Source organism: Cupressus sempervirens, chromosome 1 (assembly GCF_028749045.1).
Source record: "Cupressus sempervirens isolate cs-2001-9-10 chromosome 1, ASM2874904v1, whole genome shotgun sequence".
NCBI lineage: Eukaryota > Viridiplantae > Streptophyta > Pinopsida > Cupressales > Cupressaceae > Cupressus > Cupressus sempervirens.
In genome coordinates, this window is record NC_143118.1 from 441823885 (window position 1) to 441847315 (window position 23431).

Consider the following 23431-nt stretch of genomic DNA (forward strand, 5'->3'; position numbering starts at 1 on the left):
GAGATCTTATTTAAGTGAATGATCTTCCTCTAAATTTTTGAACAACATCCTCTTATGATATTATTTATATCTTTTAGTATGAATTTAGCCAAAAAGTAGAAAAAGTAAACTAACACCTAAGTATAGGCATGTTGCAGATGCAAATAATAAGTTTATAAACATAAAGATACAAGGACAAATGATGCAAAGTTTACTTTATGTATGTCTGATCCAAAGGATATTTCTATTGAAATTTGAAGTATCTCCAAAACTCCAATAATTAGTACCAAGTTATAGTCCTCAAGATTCTAAATCCAATGCAACTCAAATGGATGAAAAAGGAGTATGTATGCTTGAGATATGGCCAGTCAAAGTTGGGTCAAACCTAGGCCATCAAAAAGGCAAATATTTGAACTCTCCAAAATTGGTCAAAGTCAGCATCAAATCGAAGGTCTCGTTCAGAGCTTTTCAAAAATATTAATTTCATCAAAATTAGAGCTTGTACAAAAAAGATATGCTCAATCAAAGTTTAGTTGACCAAAGAGGGTTGATGATGTCAGCATCAAGTAAATGAGCTAGTCAGGAGGTGACACATGGCATTGTATGTGGTAAAAAACTTGGGTGCCACATGTATGGCAAGGAAGCCACATGGCACCCTAGGGTGAGTTGGAATCCAATGTGGCACGTGCACATAACAGACACATGTCAAAGTAGTTTCAGTTGACGTGGCAAAACCTCCTTTGCTATCATCCAAGGTGGCAGCAAGCAGTTTAATATTGTTGAAGTTGGTGGCCAAGGTGGAACCCGCGACCACTAGTTACTAATAATAGCCAGTGGTCGTTGGGCCATCAAACAACTTTAAAATCCATATTCGTTATCTTCTATTTGAGGTGTAATGCCACCAAATCTTGTTTGAAGTGGCCGACAATGGGGGTTGAACCCCCTACCGATGGTGGGATAAAATGCTTGGTGGCCATTGTGCCACGTGACGGCTTTAGAATATATAGGGTAAATAACTTATTTAAGTTATAACCAACAACTACCACCCTATTTAAAATAGAATGATTTGTTATTTGTGTTAATGTTTAAACCTCCCAAAATGGAATAATGCCAAAATATGTAAATGGCAAAGGGGATATTTTGAATAGGTAGTTTTTTTATGGCCTATTATCATAAATTATATGGTTTTGGCCTAATTTAGTTAATTTTTATGTATAAAAGGGGGGGTAGGTCATTTTAAAAACATGGAACATAAGAGATTTAGTTGATTTAGTTGATGGAGCTAAGACAATTGATGCAAAATTGATAGGGAAATTGATGTGAGCATTATGCTAATGGAATATTGAGGATTTTTGTGCAATTAAATCCTTGAGGAGAGAGAAAATTTGAAGGACGTGTTTTCAGTCTTGAACAATAGAGCAGGGTGATGTTGTTGTTCTACAAAGGATTGATTTTGTGGCACTTTGTACTTGATTTGGAGTTAATTGGATCGATCTGCCAATTGGAGCTAGACTCAGAGACGTAGTCCTAATAGGGAAAACTCTGAGATCAAATCATGTTGTGCCTCTTTTCTCATCTCTCTTTTTGTCAGTTATGTGATGTTCTTTTATTGCATTTTTCAATTACGTTAATTTGCTTCAATTAAAGCATTATTTAATTGCATGTAATTGGTTAAAATTCCTCTGTATCAATTCTTTAATCCTCTTCTCTATAATTTCAATAGTTTAAGGAACATAGCTATGCATTTACTACCTGGATCGGGCAATTAAATCTGATTGTTAGGATTAAGTCATAATCTTATAAGTCCTAAATCAGATCAGTGTCCACAACAACAAAAAATAGAGAAAGTAACAAAAATTATCTTCAAATTATATGAATATTTATGTCATGAAGTTCATTAAATTATCACACCCACAATTCTCCATAACAAAAAAAAATACCCTAAAGAGGTTGCATGTAAATTTCCTAGTTAACATATTAATTTCTCTATAACAAACAAAAATACCCATATTAATTTACCCTATAAAAATTTCAGAAATTTACATAGGAAATATGAGAGGAGGAGACATGTCTCTACGATTAAACAACACCAATTAACATATTAATATAATAGTAAAATAAATAACCATATATGTAACTCATCTTAAGCATATATGCAATATTAATATGTTAACAATATATGTAATATATTATCATATACATTATACGTTATTATATTATTTAATAATACTTATATAATATATATTATATTTATAATATATTTATTTTAAACATATTTTACCATCAATAAGGTATCTCATTTCAAAATCAATCTGACAGAAACTACAACCTTAACACTCCCTCTTAGCTAGGGAGGATTTATAGAACACATTATTCTCTCAAGAATATGAAGAGATATCATCTTAGTATGATATTCAATTCACTACGAGGCTAAATTTCACACCTTTCATAACACAAAATTGAAGAAATTTCTATAGATTTAAACACCACCTTAAGTGTGTTCTATAGTAGTAACTATGTCATGGTGTTCGGCAAGATCTGGTCCAAAGAACCATAACAAGTTGGTTATGATGGTGTCTGGCAAAATTTGGCTCAAAGAACCATGATAACAGGTTTACCATTTATAAGATCACCACCTTACAATGGTTACATTTTTTTTTTCGTTATCATGACTTCCACCACTCTGGGACAACAACTCAATGAAGTTTGTCGTGATAATTGGTCTACCATTTATAAGATTTTTATCTTATAATGGTTACCTTCTCTTTATATATGTCAATGAAAGATCATCACCTTTCATTATATATCATATGTGAAATAGTAACCACCATGAACCAAGTCAGAGGATGGTGCAAAGGCCTTTACCTCAATTCTCTATCATAGAGAAGAATGCATTACAAGGAATTTCACTTAGAACTTCTCCTCATAGAGAATATACCATTCACAAAGATTGTGCCTCAAAAATTATCCCTCTAAAAAATAACCTTGGGAAGTCAGGTCCAGTAGTTACTCCCTTAGAGGCTCTCTTCCCCCAAGGATTCTTGTAAGACTCACTCTAAATTTGATATCAATTTTTTGATTTTCTGGTGATAAGTCGTCATTTCCTAATGATATGCATAGGAGTAGGCCCATCAACATCATGCAGTCATACACACATATTTCTAGACTTCCTCTAAGTGTCAATCTTCTAAGCTCTTGCATTGCTTTAATAGAAGTGTCATACTCCCTCTTAATGTAGAAGGATCTCATAATCTCAATCATCAGAGATGTTCTCTTCAAGAGCTTCACTTTATCCATCTTGATCATTAGGGTCTTTGGAGTTACTATCATCAGATTGAGTCTGTACAATATTTGGTAGCATTTGTAAAGTACCAACTTCTCTTTCCTATAAGAACATCTTCAAAAACATAAAGGAAAAGATCAAGGAAAATAACCCTTATAGTATGTATAGAATTACAAATTAGAGAGAGATATATGTAAAAGATAGGAATAATTATATGCACATGAAGATTCATAAATTGTCTTCTTAGATTATTTGAGAATGGAACATCTCCCCTCTAAAGAAGGTTCAAGTGGGAATGGAACATTGACTATTATTCCCCCCACAATGTAAAATTCCCACTCATTCTATATTGTTGAACAATTTTGCATCAAATCAAATATGCATTCCTTTGACATCATCTTTCATGTTGATTTCCCCAAATATAAGGTCTACCCCTCCTGCAAGTAAAGAGTTTATCCAAATATCAGATCTAAATCAACCCACATCTATTCTCTCATGTTATGTGTTGTCCAATGTTTTCTTCCCAAACAAGACACTCTTCAATTTTCAAGTTGTCTATGTTACAAGGTAAATTTTTTGTTGCACCAAAAGATCAACCTATAATTTCTTGATACAACCACTAGACTTATAGAACACATGTGGTGGTTAATCCATGTCATGAATCCTAAAGGAGAATTTTGGTGGTTAGTCCAAAAATCCCCCCTTAGTGTTACCTGGGGAGATTCGAACCTATGACCAAGTTCTAATACCACTTGTTATAAGCTAAGATTATCGTTGCACCAAAAGATTGACTTGTCAATACCTGATACAACAACTAGACTTATAAAACACGTGAGGATTTTAAGCCATGTCACAAATCTTGAAGGGGAACTTTGGTGGTTAGTCCAAATCAATCTATTCAAGATGATTTAGACAATGCTTGATCCACTTATCCAATCTGATTTTTGTTTCCCTTGCTACCCAAAATGAGCCAGAGACCTTGACAAGCTAGTTAGTTAGTGGAAACATTGAATATTATTATTATTCCCCTTACAATTTATAGTTTCCACTCATTTCATTTTATAGAGTCAAAAAATTCTTACCAATTTACTTTAGGAGTAAACTTGTAATCTATTTGTGATCTCAATGTATATCCACCCTATTGACAAAATTTTTGTTCAACTAAATCACATATTTTCTATCCTAACTACCACAGTGTTGACCCCTCTCCTTAGTAAGTTTTCTCTCAAAAAGTGGGTCCATGGTGCCAACACCTTTTGTATTAATTGAAATAATTTCTTCTCTCTTGATTTGTTTAAGGTGGTAGTTAATATAAATATCTTATTTTGATAGGAAATGTACATTCTTATTCATTGAATTTACATTCCCATTTCATACTTCCTTATCCAAAATTATACTATCAACACTAGAGAATCCATCTCAACATTACTTACTCCCTCTTAATCACTAAGACCAAGTTCATTGAAGGTTAACTAAATAACATCCTCAATCTTCTCCCTCTCTTTCAAGGTTTCCTCTAATAACATGTCAGACTCCCTCTGAATCTCAATCTCCTCTTCCTACAATAACATTCTTGGAGGAAAAGATCAAGGCACATATCTCATATAGTATGTTTAGAAATACAAATATAAGAGAAAGAATAGTTTAGATAAATGTCTAATTGAAATATACAATCATATATTCATCTTCTATATATATAAGAAAAGTTATATAATAAACTCATTTAACAAATAAAAACAAATTTTTTATTAATAAAACAAGTTACCTTTACATAACATACCTCACTTGTTTGACCTCCTATAATTTTAGGTTTCATTTTGGGAGCCCTTTGTGACTTTATATTATTTACTGTCTCTTATTGTGAGTGACATATTAAATACTTATAAATTCATTTCATATGTAGTGATTATATGAGTGGTTGTATTATTTTATTATCACCCTTCCTCTTATTGTCCACCTTGTATGGCATAACATGGATTTCAAATTGAATTATTCTTTTCACACAAAGGTTGTGACTTTTCGAAACTCAATCACTCCTTTATATTTATACTTTACCTTTATGGTAGACCAACTTATACTGATTTTTTGTTATCTTTTTCACCTTCATATTCGATCAACCATGATTTATCATGTATGTCTCTCATTATTTTCTTATTAATTTATGCATGTTATGGGTCCTCTTTCCTCCTGTGGCACATGAGATGGCTCAATCGAAAATGTATGTTTAAAATTCTTTTCTAAAGTCCACATATAATGCCTAGTCATCTAATATAGTAATCCATATCATGCTTATAAGGAGGTGATAATGATAGACATAAAATACAAAGAAAGTGTTTCCCATAAATGAACAATGATGAATGCACAATCAGTCATGAACAAAACATAAGAATAGTGAGTCTTCTATCAATACAACTCCTGCAATGACTATTAGTAGATAGGGATCCTTCCCTCTTATCCCCTTGTTCACTCATGATAAAAATAATTTTCACTACCTCTAATCACTTGATGGTATTATTTCCCTCATTTAAATATTGTTGGAATAAGATCCTCTTACATGTTGACTCCCTTAGTTTCAAGATGTCAATAATATTTTATCTTGTTTCAAAACAACTATAACTGATGTGCAATTTTCCCTCAGCCAACTCTTCTCATTATCATGTCTCTTCAAGATCAATTGGTTTGTTGTTTAAGCATATATAAATCACCAATTTATCTAGTTTGTATCTGTTAGAAAATAATTTCCCTCATTATTAAATCAATATCTAATGTTGAGAAACATTTTAGATACACTTATCTAAGTTCCTTTACTACCATTTGAAACCGATTTTGAATAGTTTGAATGACATCTTTAGCTTGTTGATTGTTCTTTTCCTTGTGCTTAGTTGGATATGCATTTGTAAGTGCTAAGATGAATTTTTTCTTCTACTATGATGATGTTTCCTATCACATAGTCACAATAACTAGGTGTGCAATACTTTTGGATGCCAACTTTCTTGTCAAGACAACAGAGCATTATTTCTTCATTGACCACTAGATGACCTGGACTATTGACCAATAAACTTCTTTCATCCTTGTAATGTATAATCAGTTTGTCTATCTGGATTCAATGGCACCATCAATCACTAGTCTCATTTTCCAATGAAGTTGACTCAAACTTGATGATGGCATTCATTATTGCATGTTTCTTCCTCATCTGTGCTTTGAATATCTTTGATTTGTTCATTCTACAACTAAGTATACATGTGGGACCCTTTGAATTGTAAGGAATTTTAGAAATGATTAGACTCACCAATTTTTGTCTTATTTTCTCATTAGATTCTTATTCCTTAGTGACTACATTCAACATCAAAATGTTTGGAACTTGGATTCATCACATAGATTTTTTGGATAGAATTGGTTAATTGTGTGTTGTCTTTGATGTTACACAAATGTCATACCATTAGCAGATAGTATATGTCAAGCTCACTCGGGTAGTGAAGATAGTTCTCAATGTCTACCAAGAATTCTTGTGTTTGCCTAGTTCAGAAGGTAGTTTCTACTAAGTTCACTCAGGTGTCAAAGGAAAAGTTACAGAAAGTGAGTGTTAACCAAGCTCACTTGGGTAACGAAGGAAATTTGGATGGAAATAGTGTTAATAGAGCTCACTAGGTTACTAAAGGATTTTCGTAAGTTTGCAATGTTAACTGAGCTTCTTTTGATTAACAAAAGAAATCATTTATGAGTTAGTTTCTATCGAGCTAGGTCGGCTAATGAAGAATTTCCTTATTTTGTTGTATTGAGCTTAATTGATTTATCTATTGATTCCAGCTGACTAAGGTGATGAATATTGATTATTGTAAGTTGTATTTGAGCCAACTTGACAAAGTGGAAGATATAAGTATAAGGTCAAGTTGTGATTTCAAAGTGTGTGCGAGTGGAAGAGATGATGATGTGATTGAAGATTTAATGATGAGCAGAGGAAGTGAATTTGAAGGATAAGCATAATATCCTTGTGGAGCAGCAAAGCTATATTCGATTAGGAAGGATCAAGTGTAAGCAAGAACAGAGATCTGAAATCAGCAATTCAGTTGCATTCAAACTAGGTCATCTCATTGTTACTCTCTAACCATTGTAGCATTGATCTAAATCTCCTAACAAAGTTAGGTTAATAGCTATTTGCAAATCCTCTAACAAAGTGGCAATTCTGTTGAATTATTCTCAAGACCTCTAACAAGGCCACTCCTAACAAGGTGATTAAATCTTTTAATAGGGTCACACCTAATAGTGTGTTTTGTAACCTTTAATAGGGTTGGCTCCTAACAGGGCTCACTTCAAAAGAGTGAAAATCAGTGACTAGTTGCTATTGATGGTTTTTCCTAAATTGGGTTTCCACATTAAATCTTGGTGTCAAATGTGTTCATGCTATTTTATTTTATGTGTTTTCAACTAAGTTAAAGTAATGGTAATCATAGATAACATCTAAAGGATTATATGTTAATCATTTACCAAGCTAATCTAATTATTACCGAGTTACAACACTCTGTGTGTTCACCGAGCTTCGACAGTAATTAGTTATCTATTTGCATTTTGTACTGACATCTAAGGGATCTAGGATTTATTTTTGTAGTAACTAATTCACCCCTCCCCTCTCAGTTACTCCTCTTATATTTCTAACAATTGGTATCAGAGCTTTTGGTGCTTATAGAGAAGGTTTCAAGGACCTAAGCTAAAGATCAGGATGTCTTACAAAAGAGAGATTCCCAAGCTGAACAGAGACAATTTTGTAGCATGGAAAGGACTTATGAGATTATATATAGCTACCATTAGTGATTCAGGTTGAGGGTATCTTGATGTTGAATATAAGACTCCCACTAAAACATTATTAGTAGAAGACATTTTTGAAAAGAAGAATCATAATATCATGATGATTGACATTGCATCTACTCTCAGTTATGTGGAATTTGATGAGGTAAAAGATTGAAAAACTACTTTTGAAATTTGGAACAAACTAAAAGATATTTACAGAGTAGATGAAAATGTAAGAAGAGCCAAAGTAGAAAGCATTAGAGGACAATTCAATCAAATGAGAATGAGAGAAGATGAAAACATTGAAAAATATGTGGAAATGATCAAGGCTAGTGTAAGTGCAATCAAAGCATCTGGAGGAGACATCAAGGTAGAATTTGTTGTAAGTAAAGTACTCAGAACTCTTCTTTCCATTTATGCAATTAGAGTATCTACTATTCAAGAAATGAGATGTGATCCAAGTAATAAAATAGGCTTGGATGCTCTAGTTGGAAGATTAATAGTTTTTGAGTTAGACAATTATGATAACTATGTTCTTGCTTTAAAGAATATTGAATATACATTTAAAGAAAAACTCTCACTCAAAGAAAAGGGTAAAAATTCAAAGTCAAGTCAATTAGGAAGTGGAGAAGATGGATCATCAGAAGAAAGTTTAGACAGTGATCTTGAAGTTGTTGAAGCCTTGCTCAAAAAATATTCCAAAGGAAGAGGAAAGTACAAAAGTAAAGTTCCTCTAATCTACTTTTCTTGTGAAGAAATTGGTCACAATGCTACTAGGTGTCCAAATAAGGAAAGCAAGGATGAAAAGAAAAATAATAAGCATAAAGGAAAGAAGGACTCCAAGAACTACAAGAGCTTCAAGGACAAAGGTAAGAAATTTTGTTTTATAGGTAAAGATTCTTATAACAGAGAATATGAAATGGTATATATTGCTATGAAAGATGAATCTGATGATGAAGGAGATAAGATGGAACTTATCTCTCATGTTAGCAAAAATGATATATGGATTATTGACAGTGGTTGCTCACATCATATGATTGGTGATAAAACAAAATTTGAACATATGGAATATTCTGATGAAGGTAGTGTAAGATTTGGAACCAATGAACCTTGTAATGTAAAAGGAAAAGGATGTATCTTGTTGAATATAGAACTTGTATGTGACAAAGCTTATTGGGTTGAGGGACTAAAGCATAATCTACTGAGTGTGGCACAGATGAATAACATTAGATTGAAGGTAGAATTTATGAATGGACAGGAAAAACTACTCGATGGGAAAGGAAATTTGGTTGGTTCTAGCAAGTAAACAAAAGGTAATCTATTTTATCTTGATCTCAATGATTGTTCATGTTTTATTGCTTAAGTAGAGGAAAGCTAGTTATGGCACAAAAGACTATGTCATGTGATTTTTGATAATCTGGTCAAAATAAGCAAGCATAGAAGAGTAGGAGTTATTCCTAGTTTGAAGAAGCTTGACATGGGTTTATGCAAGAATTGCCAAATTGGTAAGATGGGAAAGACAAGATTCAAGAGAAAATACTATCAGTCAAAAGAAGTTTTGGAGATTTTTCATACAGATTTATGTGGACCTATTCGAATAGAGAGTTATAGAGGAGAAAAAAAATTCATTCTCTTTGTTGATGATTATTCTAGAATGATGATAGTAATGTACCTAAAAGAAAAATTAGAAGCCTTTCAAAAATTAAGTGGTATTTGGCAAGAGTAGAAAAGGAAATTGGGAATAAGTTGAAATGCTTAAGATCATATAGAGGTGGTGAATTCATCTCCCATGAATTCAATATTTTTTGCATTGAAAGAGGAATCAAAAGACAAATATCAACCCTTGGTACACCACAATAGAATGGGATAGTAGAAAGAAGAAATAGATCTATCATGGACTGTGCAAGAACATTAATGATTGAAAAGAATTTTGCTCTCAAATACTGGAAGGAAGCTATCAGCACTATAGTTCATACCTTGAATAGAGTTTAGTTGAACAAAGATTCAAACAAGACACCTTATAAACTATGGTATGGCTAAAAATCTAATGTAAGTTACTTGAAAGTATTTTGTAGAAAATTTTGTATACTGAAAGAATCTTAAAAAGGAAAATTTGATGTAAAAGGTGATGAAGGTGTATTTCTAGGATACTCCAGCATAAGTAAAGTATATAGATGTTTGAATTTGTCTACTCACAAAATTATAAAAAGTGCACATGTCAGAATTGATGAGTTTGCAGAAAAGATTGAAGAAGAAAGCAATAAGGAACCTAAAGACTACAAAATATTTGTTTACTATGAACTTGATACTCTACCAAATCTATCTGAGAGAAAAGAAGATTCATCTCCTGAGTCCCCAGAAACTCCAATAGCTATTGAGTTGCAAATAGTGCAACTCGAGCTGCAAGGACCCAAGTCACAATTAGAGGCTACTGAGCTAGTTCAAATTGAGCCTGATGAACCCAAGTCATAGACAGAAGGACGTGAGCTTGAAACTAAAATTCAAGAAGAAGATGGTGGAACTCATTCAAAGACCAAGGAGCATGTGTTAGCAAGATATGTCAAAAGACATCTTGCACTTGATCAAATCATTAGAGACAAATCAAATGGAACAATGACAAGAAGAAAATTAAAAGGTACATGTTTACTTGCTAAATTTGAAACTAGAAGTGTCAAAGATTCTCTAGAAAATGAAAGTTGGATTGAAGCAATGAATGAAGAGATAGAATAGATAGAAAAGAATAAAACTTGGATTCTTGTTCCTAGACCTAAGGATAAAAATGCAATTGGTATAAAATGGGTATTTAGAAATAAGTTGAATGAAGATGGAAAAGTGTCAAGGAACAAAGCAAGATTGGTCTATGAAGGTTATTCTCAAGAAGAAGGTATTGACTATGGTGAGACTTTTGATCCTATAGCAAGACTAGAACGTGTTAAAACTTTATTAGCATATGCAGCACATAGAGGATTTAAAGTATATCAAATGGATGTCAAATCCACATTCTTGAAAGGAATTCTTGATGAGGAAGTCAACAATGAACAACTAGAAGGTTTTTTAGATCCTAGCAAAGGAGACATGGTTTGCAAGTTACACAAAGCATTATATGGTCTCAAGCGAGCTCCTACAGCTTGGTACGAAAGACTCCATAATTACCTAGTACAGATTGGTTTTCAAAGGACTAATGACAATAGTAGTCTGTATATCAAGGAAGGACTAGATAAAAGGATTGTGTTGGTAGAAATATTTGTTGATGATATTTTATTTATAGGAAATGATGACTTATGCAAAGCATTTTTAGAAGAAATGAGTAAAGAATTTGAGATGTCCATGTTTGGCAAAATAAAATTCTTTGTTGGATTGCAAATACAGCAGAACAAGAATGGTATCTACATCACTTAATCTAAGTTTATCAAGGAGATATTGAAGAAATTTGAAATGGAAGATTCAAGACCAGTTGGAGCATCCATGTCTACTGGACATAAGCTCTCCAAAAATGATGATTCCAAAGAAGTAAATAAAATCACTTATAGATCAATGATTGGAAAATTACAGTATGTAGTTCACACAAGGCCTAATATTGCTCGAGTAGTTGGAATAGTGGCAAGATTCTTAGAAAATCTTAAAGAAAATCACATGATGGAAATCAAGCGAATCATGAGATATCTAAAAGGTACTGAAGAGTATGGTTTATGGTATAAACTTGAAGGAAATTTGGACTTGAAAGTATTTACTGATGTTGATTGGGCAGGAAGTCTTGATGACAAAAAAAGCACTAGTGGTGAAGCATTCTTTCTTGGTAAAAGACTAGTATCTTAGACAAGCAAGAAGCAAAATTGTACATCTCAATCCATAGTAGAGGCAAAATATGTAACAATAGTAGTCAGTTGTTCTAACATTGTTTGGTTTAAACAACTATTGGAAGAAATGAAGGTAGAAATCAAAGATCCAGTTGTCATATATTGTTATAGCACCAGTGCAATCAATATATCAAAGAAACCAATAATGCACTCAAAAACAAAGCATATTACTATAAAATATCACTTCTTAAGAGAGTTAGTGGAAGATAAAGAAGTCATATTAGAATATGTGAACATAAAGACCAAGCCATTACCTAAGGATGCATTTATGTATCCAAGAGGTAAGCTAGGGGTCATTCCCCTATCTTAAATTCACTAAATAAAGTTTAGTGAATGCATCATCCAGAACCTATTGAAGATCAATAAGTTGATGCAGAATTAGCAAGAGCGTATTGTAGATGAATCAGTACTTAAGGTACATTGGTATTTATAGAGTCATTGTCTTTGGCATGTGTTGTCAAAGAGGGAGAATTTTACTGTCATATCTCTGAGAAATTTTTGGAACCTGAATAAAGTAAGGAACCAAAGATGGAGAAGTCTTCCAAAGAAGAAGTATGTTGAAAGAGGGAGAATATTCTGAAAGAACTTGGTAGCAATTGTTGCAAACAAAATCTAGTAAAAGGAAGAGCTCATACTGATAGAGGGAGTTTTCAAGTCTAAAATCCAAAATTCATTTTGCTATGACATGTTATGTTACCATCAATTTCAAAGAGGGACATTGTTGGATATAATTGGTTAATTATGTGTTTTCTTTGATGTTACACAAATTTCATATCATTAGCAATCAATATATGCCAAGCTCACTTGGGTAGTGAAGATAGTTCTCAGTGTCTATCGAGTGTTCTTGTGTTTTCCTTGTTCAAAAGGCAGTGTCTACCAAGTTCAATCAGGCATCAAAGGAAAAGTTGTAGAGAGTGAGTGTTAACCAAGATCACTTGGGTAACAAAGGAAAGTTAGATGGAACCAGTGCTAACTGAACTCACTTGGTTGCCAAAGGATTTTTTTTAAGTTTGCAGTGTTAACCGAGCTTCTATTGGTTAACAAAGGAAATCATTTTTGAGTTAGTTTCTACCGAGCTGGGTCGACTAACAAAGGATTTTCTTATTTTGCTATATTAAGCATAATTGATTTATCTATTGATTCTAGCCAACTAAGGTGATGAATATTGATTATTGTAAGTTTTATTTGAGTTAACTTGACAAAGTGGAAGATAAAAGGTCAATTTTTGGTTTCAAAGTGTGTTTGAGTGTAAGAGATGATGATGTGATTGAAGATTTAATGATGAGCAGAAGAAGCAAATTTGAAGGATAAGCAAAATATCCTTGTGGAGCAGCAAAGCTATATTCAATTAGGAAGGATCAAGTGTAAACAAGAACAAAGATTTGAAATCAGCAATTTAGTTTCATTCAAATCAAGTCATCTCATTGTCACTCTCTAACCATTGTAGTAGTGATCTAAATTTCCTAACAATGTTGGCTTAACAGTTATTTGCAAATCCCCTAACAAGGTGGCAATTCCATTAAATTTTTCTCAAGATCTCTAACAAGGCCACTCCTAATAGGGTCACACCTAACAGTGTATTTTGTAACTTTTAACAAGGTTGGCTCCTAATAGGGCTCACTTTAGAAGAGTGAAAATCAATAACTAGTTGCTATTGGTGGTTTTTCTCGATTTGGGTTTCCACATTAAATCATGGTGTCAAATGTATTCATGCTATTTTCTTTTATGTTTTTACAACTAAGTTAAAGTAATGGTAATCACAGATAACATCTAAAGGTTTATATGTTAATCATTTATCGAGTTAATCTAGCTATTATTGAGTTATAGCATTCTGTGTGTTCACTGAGCTTCAGCAGTAATCAGTTATCTATTTGCATTTTGTACTGACATCTAAGGGATCTAGGATTTATTTTTGTAGTAACTAATTCACCCCTCCCCTCTCAGTTACTACTCTTATATTTCCAACAAGATCACCATACTAGTAATTTGCAAGTAAAAATATAAATGGCAGTTCATCATAAATTGTAGGAGAATTGTGAGATGGATTGTACTTACCTTCATTTTAATTTATACTATTCTCTATATTTCTTCCTAATTACTTAGATATCATCAGTCCTAGGAAAGAACATTGCTTTGTTACCATGTTGAATTTCTAGGATTGTTGCAAATGTACTAATAATGCCATTGTATTGATTATGTTCTGAATACAAATGAAGGCTTATAAATATGAGAGGAGGAGACATGTCTCTATGGTTAAACAATGCTAGTTAGCATATTAATATAATAGTAATATAAATAACCATGTGTAACTCATCTTAAGCATATATCAAATATTAATATGTTAACCATATATAAAATATATTATTATCTAATAATATATAATATATATTATTATATTATATTATATTATATTTTAATTTTTTTGAAAAAAGAGGGGTAAAAATTTATTTAGTCAAATCCAAGTTACATAGCAAAGGCCAAAGGCCCAAAGCAACACTACATGCTCCTGTCTTCCAATAATAACTGATTAATGATCTCGTAATACGCAGAAGGTAACTCATCCCTACCACTAATATCCCATCCACCCACTTCCTCTAAAACCCACTTTGAAAAACAATCTACTACTTTGTTCCATTCGTGAGGGATATGGCAAAAGGAGACAGAGTCTAAGAGACTACAGAGACTAAGAATTTTTCTAGCCAAAGAGGCTAGTTGCCAACTAACATCCTCCAAATTCTGGTTACTCAGTATATCCACAACAATTAGAGAATTAGACTCATAGATGATCTTCCTCCACCCTAAAGAGCATTCACACTCAACAATAGTCTTAATAGCAAGGGCCTCCATCAGATTATTAGAATGTTGACCCTTGTAAATAGAGAAGAGAAAAACTGCATCACCCTTATTATCTCTACCTATAGCCCCAATACCAACATACCCAGGGTTCCCCTAAGAAGAACCATCCATATTAATCTTCAAGGTCCTAGCCTGCGGAGGAGTCCAACTCCCATCCCAACAAACCCGCTACTTAACATGGCAAGGTCTTTTTCCAAGAGTGCATCCCCAACTATTACCCTCTAGGTTCAGATTCCTAACAATAACTCGATCACCAGGATCTATAGAGACAGACATATCACACTTAGAAAAAATAGTCTCCTAGAGCCCATTAAGAATCAACTTCCACAGCTAAAAGCTTCCTAATTTGGAATCACAAAAAATTAGGTGATTCCTTTCCAGCTAGAGATTCCAAAGAATAAAAACTGGTCCAACTACCCAAGCAACCTACAAGAAATAAGTCTTCACAAGAGGTCTACCCAAACTTTCCTAAAAATCAATTAGAGAGGTAGCATGAATATAGCCATGACACCAAGCCTCCCACCATCTATGCCATATCTCTCTAAAAAAATAGTAAAGAAAAAACAAGTGGGAGGCACACTCCTCATTGTGCGAACAAAGGAAGTAAATAGAAGGTCCCTGCAAAGATTCTCCCAAGTGAGGCATTTATTCTAAACCGACAACCATAAGAAAAAATTACATTTGGGCTAAGAATAGTTTCTCCAAACCTTCTTCTTCCAGTGCACCTCTGTCGGACCATGTAAATTCCTAACAAGTATAGCATAGCCTTGAGCCATAGTAAATTTACCTTTTGGGCTAAGACTTCAGGCCAAGTTGTCCCTCCCAGTAAGGGAGCTATAAAACCTATTCTCCAAAACTTTTGAAAGAAGAGCCCAATCCTCAACAGAGCCACCAGTAGGTCACTCCTGAGGATCCTTCCAGTAAGTCACCCCCACCTGACCCAAATGCTTGATAGTCTTAAAATGCTCCACCTTAAACCATCCCACATTAGTAAAAATATGGGAAAGAGGTAGAAGCTGGGGAAAGCTTGATAGAATGGGAGGGTGGCCATCCCATGAGTGTTGCAAAAATACAGCATCTGAACCTCTATTACAAATCCAAAAGAGACTGCCCTTAACAAGTTGGGCTCCCTTCTTAAGAGTATCCCAAATACAAGAGCCTTTACCCACCAATGGAAGATGTGGCACATCAAAGAAATCAATACCAGGAAAATACTTATGGGTAAGTATCTTGGCCCAATCTTGGTACTGACTATTTCATCATCACCAGTACAACTTGGCAGCCAAAGCTGTAGCAACAAGAGTCATCAATCTAAGACCAAGACCACCAGCATGCTTCAGCCTACACACAGACTCCCACTTGACCAAGCTCCACTTTGAGGATAGAAGGCTACTTGACCAAAAGGATTGCCAAGATAGAGCATCGAAATCCCTCACAAAATTATTGGGGGGGGACTTGAACACAACACCTATAAATTGGGAGAGACTACACCACCGTTGTTAGCAAAACCACTCTCCCAGCAGAAGATAACCATCTGTAAGTCTAGTGACTAACCTTACTCTAGAATTTATCCAACATCCCCTACCAGTAGTCCCTTTGCTAAGCACCCAAGGAGAAAGGGACTCCAAGGTACATCAAAGGAAGATACTTAATTTGAAATCTAAGAATCCTAGCAATCCTGCTTTGAATAAGTCAAGGAGTATTAAAGAAATAAATAGAAGACTTATCATCATTAATTCTCTGACATGAGGCTTCCAAATAGGTATCTAAAGCTTTCTTGATATTCATTGCCTCACTGATTCTCGCCATGCCCATCAACCCGGTATCATCCACAAACTGAAGATGAGAATAAGGACGATCATTTTTCAAGCTCCAGCCTTGAATAAGACCTAGTTGCACCTAAGAATTTAGAAATCTACCAAGATCCTCTACCATGATATTGAATAAGTAGGAAGATAGAGGGTCCCTTTGTTGAAGTCCCTGAGAGGCATCAAACAAATCTAAAGGTTCTCCATTAATAAGAATTGAGAAGGAGGACAAGGCTACACAACTAAGAACCTAGTTCACCCACTCTCATCAAACCCAAAAGTCAAAAGAATTTTCTGTAAGAACTCCCAACTCACCCGATCATAAGCTTTGGCCATGTCCAATTTGATGAACATAGCTTTCTCCTAGAAGTAGCCATAGAGTGGACCGCCTCCATTGCTATCACAACCCCATCCAAAATTTGTCTTCATTCAACAAAGCCCCCTCTGTTTATTAGAGATTAAAGAACCAAGGAGTGGCTTGAGTCTCTCAGCAATCAATTTGGTGATGATCTTGTAGACAATATTACATAGCATATAGGCTTGAATTGATCCAACCGATTAGCCCCTTCCTTCTTAGGTATGAGAGTCAAGAAGGTAGAATTCAAATATTTCAACATCTATTTATTCCTATCAGATTCTTGAACCACATCTAGGAGATCATACTTTATCATCTCCTAGAATTCTTGGAAAATTTTGATCGAAAAACCATCTAAGCCAAGGGCCTTACCTTTCTTCATATTGAACACAACTTTCTCCAATTCAAGTAGCAAGATAGGGCTTAAGAGGGCCCCATTCATCTTAGTAGAGATGAGGTGGGGGATACAATCCAAAATGTCTTGCTCCTCAATCCCAGCAGAAAGATCCTCCCGAGTAAGAAGATTAGAAATGTAGTTCACAGCTTCCCTAGAAATGTCTTCACAAGAAAAGATCTAAGCTCCATCGGTTGAGACAAGAGAGGAGAAAGAGTTATATTGCCTCTGAGCCTTAATTGAGTTGTGAAAGAAAGTAGTGTTCCTATCCCCCTCCTGAAGCCAATCAACATGAGATTTTTTCTTCTAGAAAATCTCCTCCCGAAGATCCCATTCTTCAAGTCCTTTAAGAGCCAAAGATTCAGCTTTACTCAGGTTGGAGGTCAACCCTTGGTCTCGAATCTGACAGGTAATATTATCTAGCTTGGTCTGAGTAGCAGTCTTCTGAGGATGTAAATTCCCAAAACACTATTTGTTCCATCTCTTAAGCCTATACTTCACATGTTGAAGCATCTTACTGAAAGTCAACATGGTCGTACCATGGCCAGGCTTCCCCTCATACCACCAATCCAACATGAGTTTAGGTAGAGACAAGTCTCTTAACCACATCAGCTAAAATTTGAAGGAGATATTTTTGGTGACTTTGTAAGAGGTGATGGATAGCTTAATAGGCTAGTGTTCAGAGCCCCTCTAATCAAGAATTACAGAACTAGTGATCCACCTATTGTTCATCCAGTAGCAAGAAACTAGAAATCTGTCAAGCCTTTTTGAGATAGCCTCGACACCACTTCTTTGATCATTCCAAGTAAAGACCCATTGGTTGGATTCAAATCAATGAGATTCAAGGAGGCAATCATGTCCCTAAGTAGCTTTGAAGATGGGTCCAGCCTAGCTAATCCTCCATGTTTTTCATCCAAACTAATAACAGCATTAAATTCTCTAGCCATAATCCATGGGAGGTAAGGGTCCAAGGACCAGACGAATCTAATATGAGCCCATAAATGGGACTTACCTAAAAAATCATGAGCATAAATATTGGATAAAAGACACCTTTCTCTAGTCTCAAAACTAGAGGCAACCAGAGAAATGGAGGATCGACTGGAAAATCACCATAGTGGGGAGACTGTCCTTGGGTTCTAGAAGCAAGCCACTCCCCATGAACTATACAAAGCATCCACCCCCTAACAAGAGCCTTGGGGTGAGATTTGTGAAGCACAATTAGAAAAACCATCCATTTAAGCTTAGTTTCTTGAATAAAGACCACATCTGAAGACTGTGACTCAATTAATCTACGAACAACCTTTTGTCTGGGGATGTTGTTCAACCCCCTTATATTCCATGACAAAACAATCATTTATGTGGTTGGGAGAAATGAGAATCAATGGGTTTCACAGACCCAGACTCAACCAAATTTTCACCCATTATCTTCACCTTCTCTTGATCAGTCTTCCTGCCACTCTTTGACAGTTTGTCCAACAACCCCTTTTTGAAGGCTTTCTGTTGTATGCCCAAGATAGGAGGAGCCTTATTACACTTTGTAGATTTTGAGGTCCCTTTAGGCATAAGAGGATCAAAATCCACCAAGATTGATCCCTTTAAACCCTGTAACCCTCAAGGATCTCCAATATCCTGACTAATGGATGGCAACTCAATATCTAATTGTCCAGCCTATTGGTTCCCTAGGGATAGTATCGGATCCTCCTTATACACATCTTCAACTAGAATTTCATTTTGAGTTTTGGCCCCAGAAGAGATCTCAATTGGATTACCTTCCTCTTGGACCAGGTCCCCAGGAGCATCGAACCTATTAAAGGTGTCATTAATCTGCCTATTTGTCCAAGTTCTCTTCTTACCCTTACCTTTGTTACGTGACTTAACCTAAATAAATCCCTCACTATCAACAAATCCATTAGATAAATGGGCTTTTCCCTTGTCCTCCCTATGGGGGTCAAGGGTAGCCAAGGAGGGGGATGTATTCTTGGGGCATATGCGATATAAATGACCATATTCATGGAAAATTTTGCATCTAAATGGAAGGGTTTCATAATCCAGTTGTTGGATCTAGGAAGAAAAACCCATGCAAATCTCCATAGAATCTGGCAATGGATTGTTTAAATCAACTTCTACACAAATACAGGAAAAATAAATTACAGGTTTTCCAAGAAGCAGAGAGATTGAGTGAAGGCTATCATCCCTCTAGAATTCCAAAGGAAACCTCTATAAGTGAACCCACATCAAAACTTGTGATGGGATCTCCTCAACAGAGTTGAATCCCATGTGCTAAAGCTTGATGAAGAGCCCCACCTAGTTAAAGAAATAAGGGCCTCCTTCAAATTCCTTATTCATGTCTGCCATGCTTGAAAAGATAACCATAAAATAGTTGTTAGTTGCTAATAGAATTTCCATATCTCCTTTTGGGTTCCACACTTGGCTTGCCCAAGATTCCAACACAAGAAAAGAAAGGCGAAGGCCTAATAATTTGCAAAAAAGAGCATGATTGCTCCAGTATTCGACATCCTCTAAGACTTGCTCTGGTTGAATAACCAAAATTGGTCGATGCTCAGATCTCTACAAGCATTCGTTAACTTTTTCATAATCAAATCATCCCTTTTGGAGAGGAATCACCTTCCCCCAATTGGGGTTTACCATTCAATGCCTTATTATTGACATGTAGTAAAGAAGATGATTCACCCATCTCCATATCTCTGCTTAAGAGCTGAGATGAGGCAATACCTTGGTCCCCCATTTCACAATGGACAAGGACATAGAAAAAAGAAAAGAAAGATGAAACAAAAGCCTCACACTCAAAAAAAACCACAGGTCCCCCTCCAAGGACATGCACAAGGTGGTGTTTGAAGCAACAAAGGCCCCCCTACGGGCTTGAAATCGGCTAGGCAAGCTGCCCAACCAATAGATCCCCTCAGTGCAAGAACTTTGGCTCCTGACACAGTAGAAAATCTCCCCTGACCACTCATTCACTCCCCCTAAATGCCCAAACCACCCTTGACGCTGAACAGGCTAAGGCACACAGGCCCTAGCGCAAGCCCAAGCTCTACTCATATTCATGGCAGTGATCTTATATTTCATATATTATATATATTATATATATAAGATATTTATTTTCAAGATGATTTACCATCAATAAGGTATCTCATGTCAAAATCAATCTGATAGAAGTTACAACCTTAACAAAGTGTTCACTATACAGTGTACTTGTAGTATGTGAATCTATTAAGATTCAATTAATAATATGTCCTTTTTTGTTGCCAACTTGATTGTTCTCACTTTGCATGTTATCACTTTTATGGTGAAAGGAACTGATCTGGACCATTCACGTAAGATAGATCAATGACCTTGGCTCTATTTAGGGCCTAATTTTAAATGTTATAACATAAAGTCTAATTCTTCCCAAAATTAGGACACGCGTTCCAAATCCACTCAATGTGATCAGTGATGATAGTTGGAATCATATGTATCACTCGTCACTCATGATTTAGGACTCTTTCTTATATCCAACCATTGATTAAAAGAAATATTGATGGTCTAAGATGAATTTTGGGTTGATTTGGGGAATGTTATCACTTTTTTTGTATACATATTGGGGCTCATTTTTTGTGTCATGTACATACAATGTCCAATATGGAACTCTGAGATAATAATTTAATATTTGGTACTTCTTTTTATATCTTCATGTTTTCCTACTAAGAATGAATATAGCTATGCATTAGAAAAGATATTACCTCTTTTACTATTGTTATTCTTCTAAAAATAATGTTATTAGTAATTAATGTTTTGATAGATTAAATTCCAATCGTTCATGATCATATAAATTGTTAAAGCATTCTTTGCAAGTAATGTCTATACATGAGCCAAAACACGATAATTTATTTTCATTTATTAATTATATTTAAAGTCATAGTACAATTATTTTGAAAATGTAAATTTATTTAACAAATGCAAACAATCTTTTTGAAAGTTTTAGCACACTCAATATGTGATTGAAATTTGTACACAACTTGTGTGCATTTTGGGATATTATTTTCTTTTCATTTGTTACTTGAAAACTAAAATCTAATAGTATTTGTGATAAATATAAAGATTCAAAATCATTTTTGAAAATATTTATTAATTTAATTTAAAGTCATAGTACAATAATTTTGAAAGTTTTAAGTTATTTTAAAAAAATACAAACAAATTATCTAATCATACATAGTTGGGTTTGTAAAACCACAACCTTGATTGCAAGTACAATATTATTTGCTATATAGTAATTAATACTTTCTTTATCCCAAGGAGTTGATGAGGAAGAATCTCTCTGGAAGTTTGGAGGCCTAGCTAAAGAAGTTATTTGTATATAATTATGAATTCATGTGTATTAAGAAATGACCAATTGTAGGTGAAAGAAAATAATCTCGTAGTTCCAACTTGAAAAAATGTCTCTATTTATATAGAAATAATTTGCTAGATGGCCACGAATCTTGATGATACACTCTCATAATTTGAAACCCATGTATCAATTTTGTGATCATATACTATTAGAAACTCTCATTCACACATATCATAAAATTGAAATAATTTGAATCAATTTTGTTGAAAGAATCACCACACTCAATATGTGTTTGAAATTTTTAGATGACATGTGTGTATTTTCTAAATTGTTTTATTTTCATTTGTTACTTGAAAATTGAAATCTAATAATATTTGTGATAAATATAAAGATTCAAATTCATATTTGAAAATATTTAATCCCTTTGTTGATAGAAAGAGTTGTATTATATAGAAGAATAATCACTATAAATTGTATATAAAAACTACCACTATCAACATTAGTTATCCATGTCATCTTCAGTATTAATGAATTTGGCATTCTAATATACTTCCCACGTCATTTATAATATGTAATATGGTTGTATCTTATGTTATTGTATAACTATTTTAACTTTAATTATTTGCATTATAATTTCATAAATATGTCATTAATTTTACCTAAACTTCTTTATTTATCTACAAATATAAGATGGCCACTCAAAAAATATGTCCCTTTGATTTTAATTTGTTCATAAGGTCTCCACATTTTGTTCCTAACTTGTTGCTCTACACCTAGAGATTAGGTCATTATTTTATCTTCATTTAGTATTTCATGTAAAAATACCAAACTATCATATTCCTCAAATGTAGTAATAATATCGAGACATGGCATCTAATAATCAATTTATTGAATTATAAATAATATGGTTTTTTATAAATGGTTCACATAACTTTGCTTTTTTATTTCAGAAAAGTGGTTTAAAATATCCATTAAACAAGATGGAATATTTCGTATTCTACCAATTATTTGAAAGCTACTCTAGTCTCTTTCTACAAATCAAATGTATATTTGAATATCTAGACACTTAATTAGTCAGTCAATGTAAAATAAATACACGGACATGCCATGTTCATTAGTTTAGCTTTCTAATTGTATAAAATTATGTACATTTTAGTAAAAAATTAAATTAATTAATTCCATATCATTTATACAATTATTGGGGTTCTATCTCATATTTATTTATTTATTTAAAAACTTTACTTTTTATAAAATTTAATGTTGCCTCCATTGTGGAGTTCTATGAAAGAAAATAATATATTTAATAAAAGTGAACTACACACAAATCAAAAAGCATAATGATATAATGCTACAAATAGGTGAAACTGAAAGATAAATTCTCCCTTTACAACCATCTTGAGAATCAAATCTTAAATAGTCTTTGTATACAATAGGTTTTTATGTCTTTACGTGCATTTGAATGTTACATTTTTTTTTTAGGATGACATAAAAAAAATATAATAGGACACTAATGCAACTTTATTTCTTTTGAACTGAATGCTTTTATTTACAAGAATGGCTTTTATTCTCAGACATGTTTGGAGAACAACACTTCTATATTTTAACTTGATTTTAAGTAAAATTTCATATATGCTTCCAAATCAAACACCTATCGGCATATCTGTGCACCTTGTTTTGGGTGCAAGTGCTAGTTAATAACCTCTAATGTTAATAGTTAGATTTTTAATTAAAGAGAGTCATACAAATCATATTAAGTTGTTTTCCTACCACTATGATACAAGAAAAAA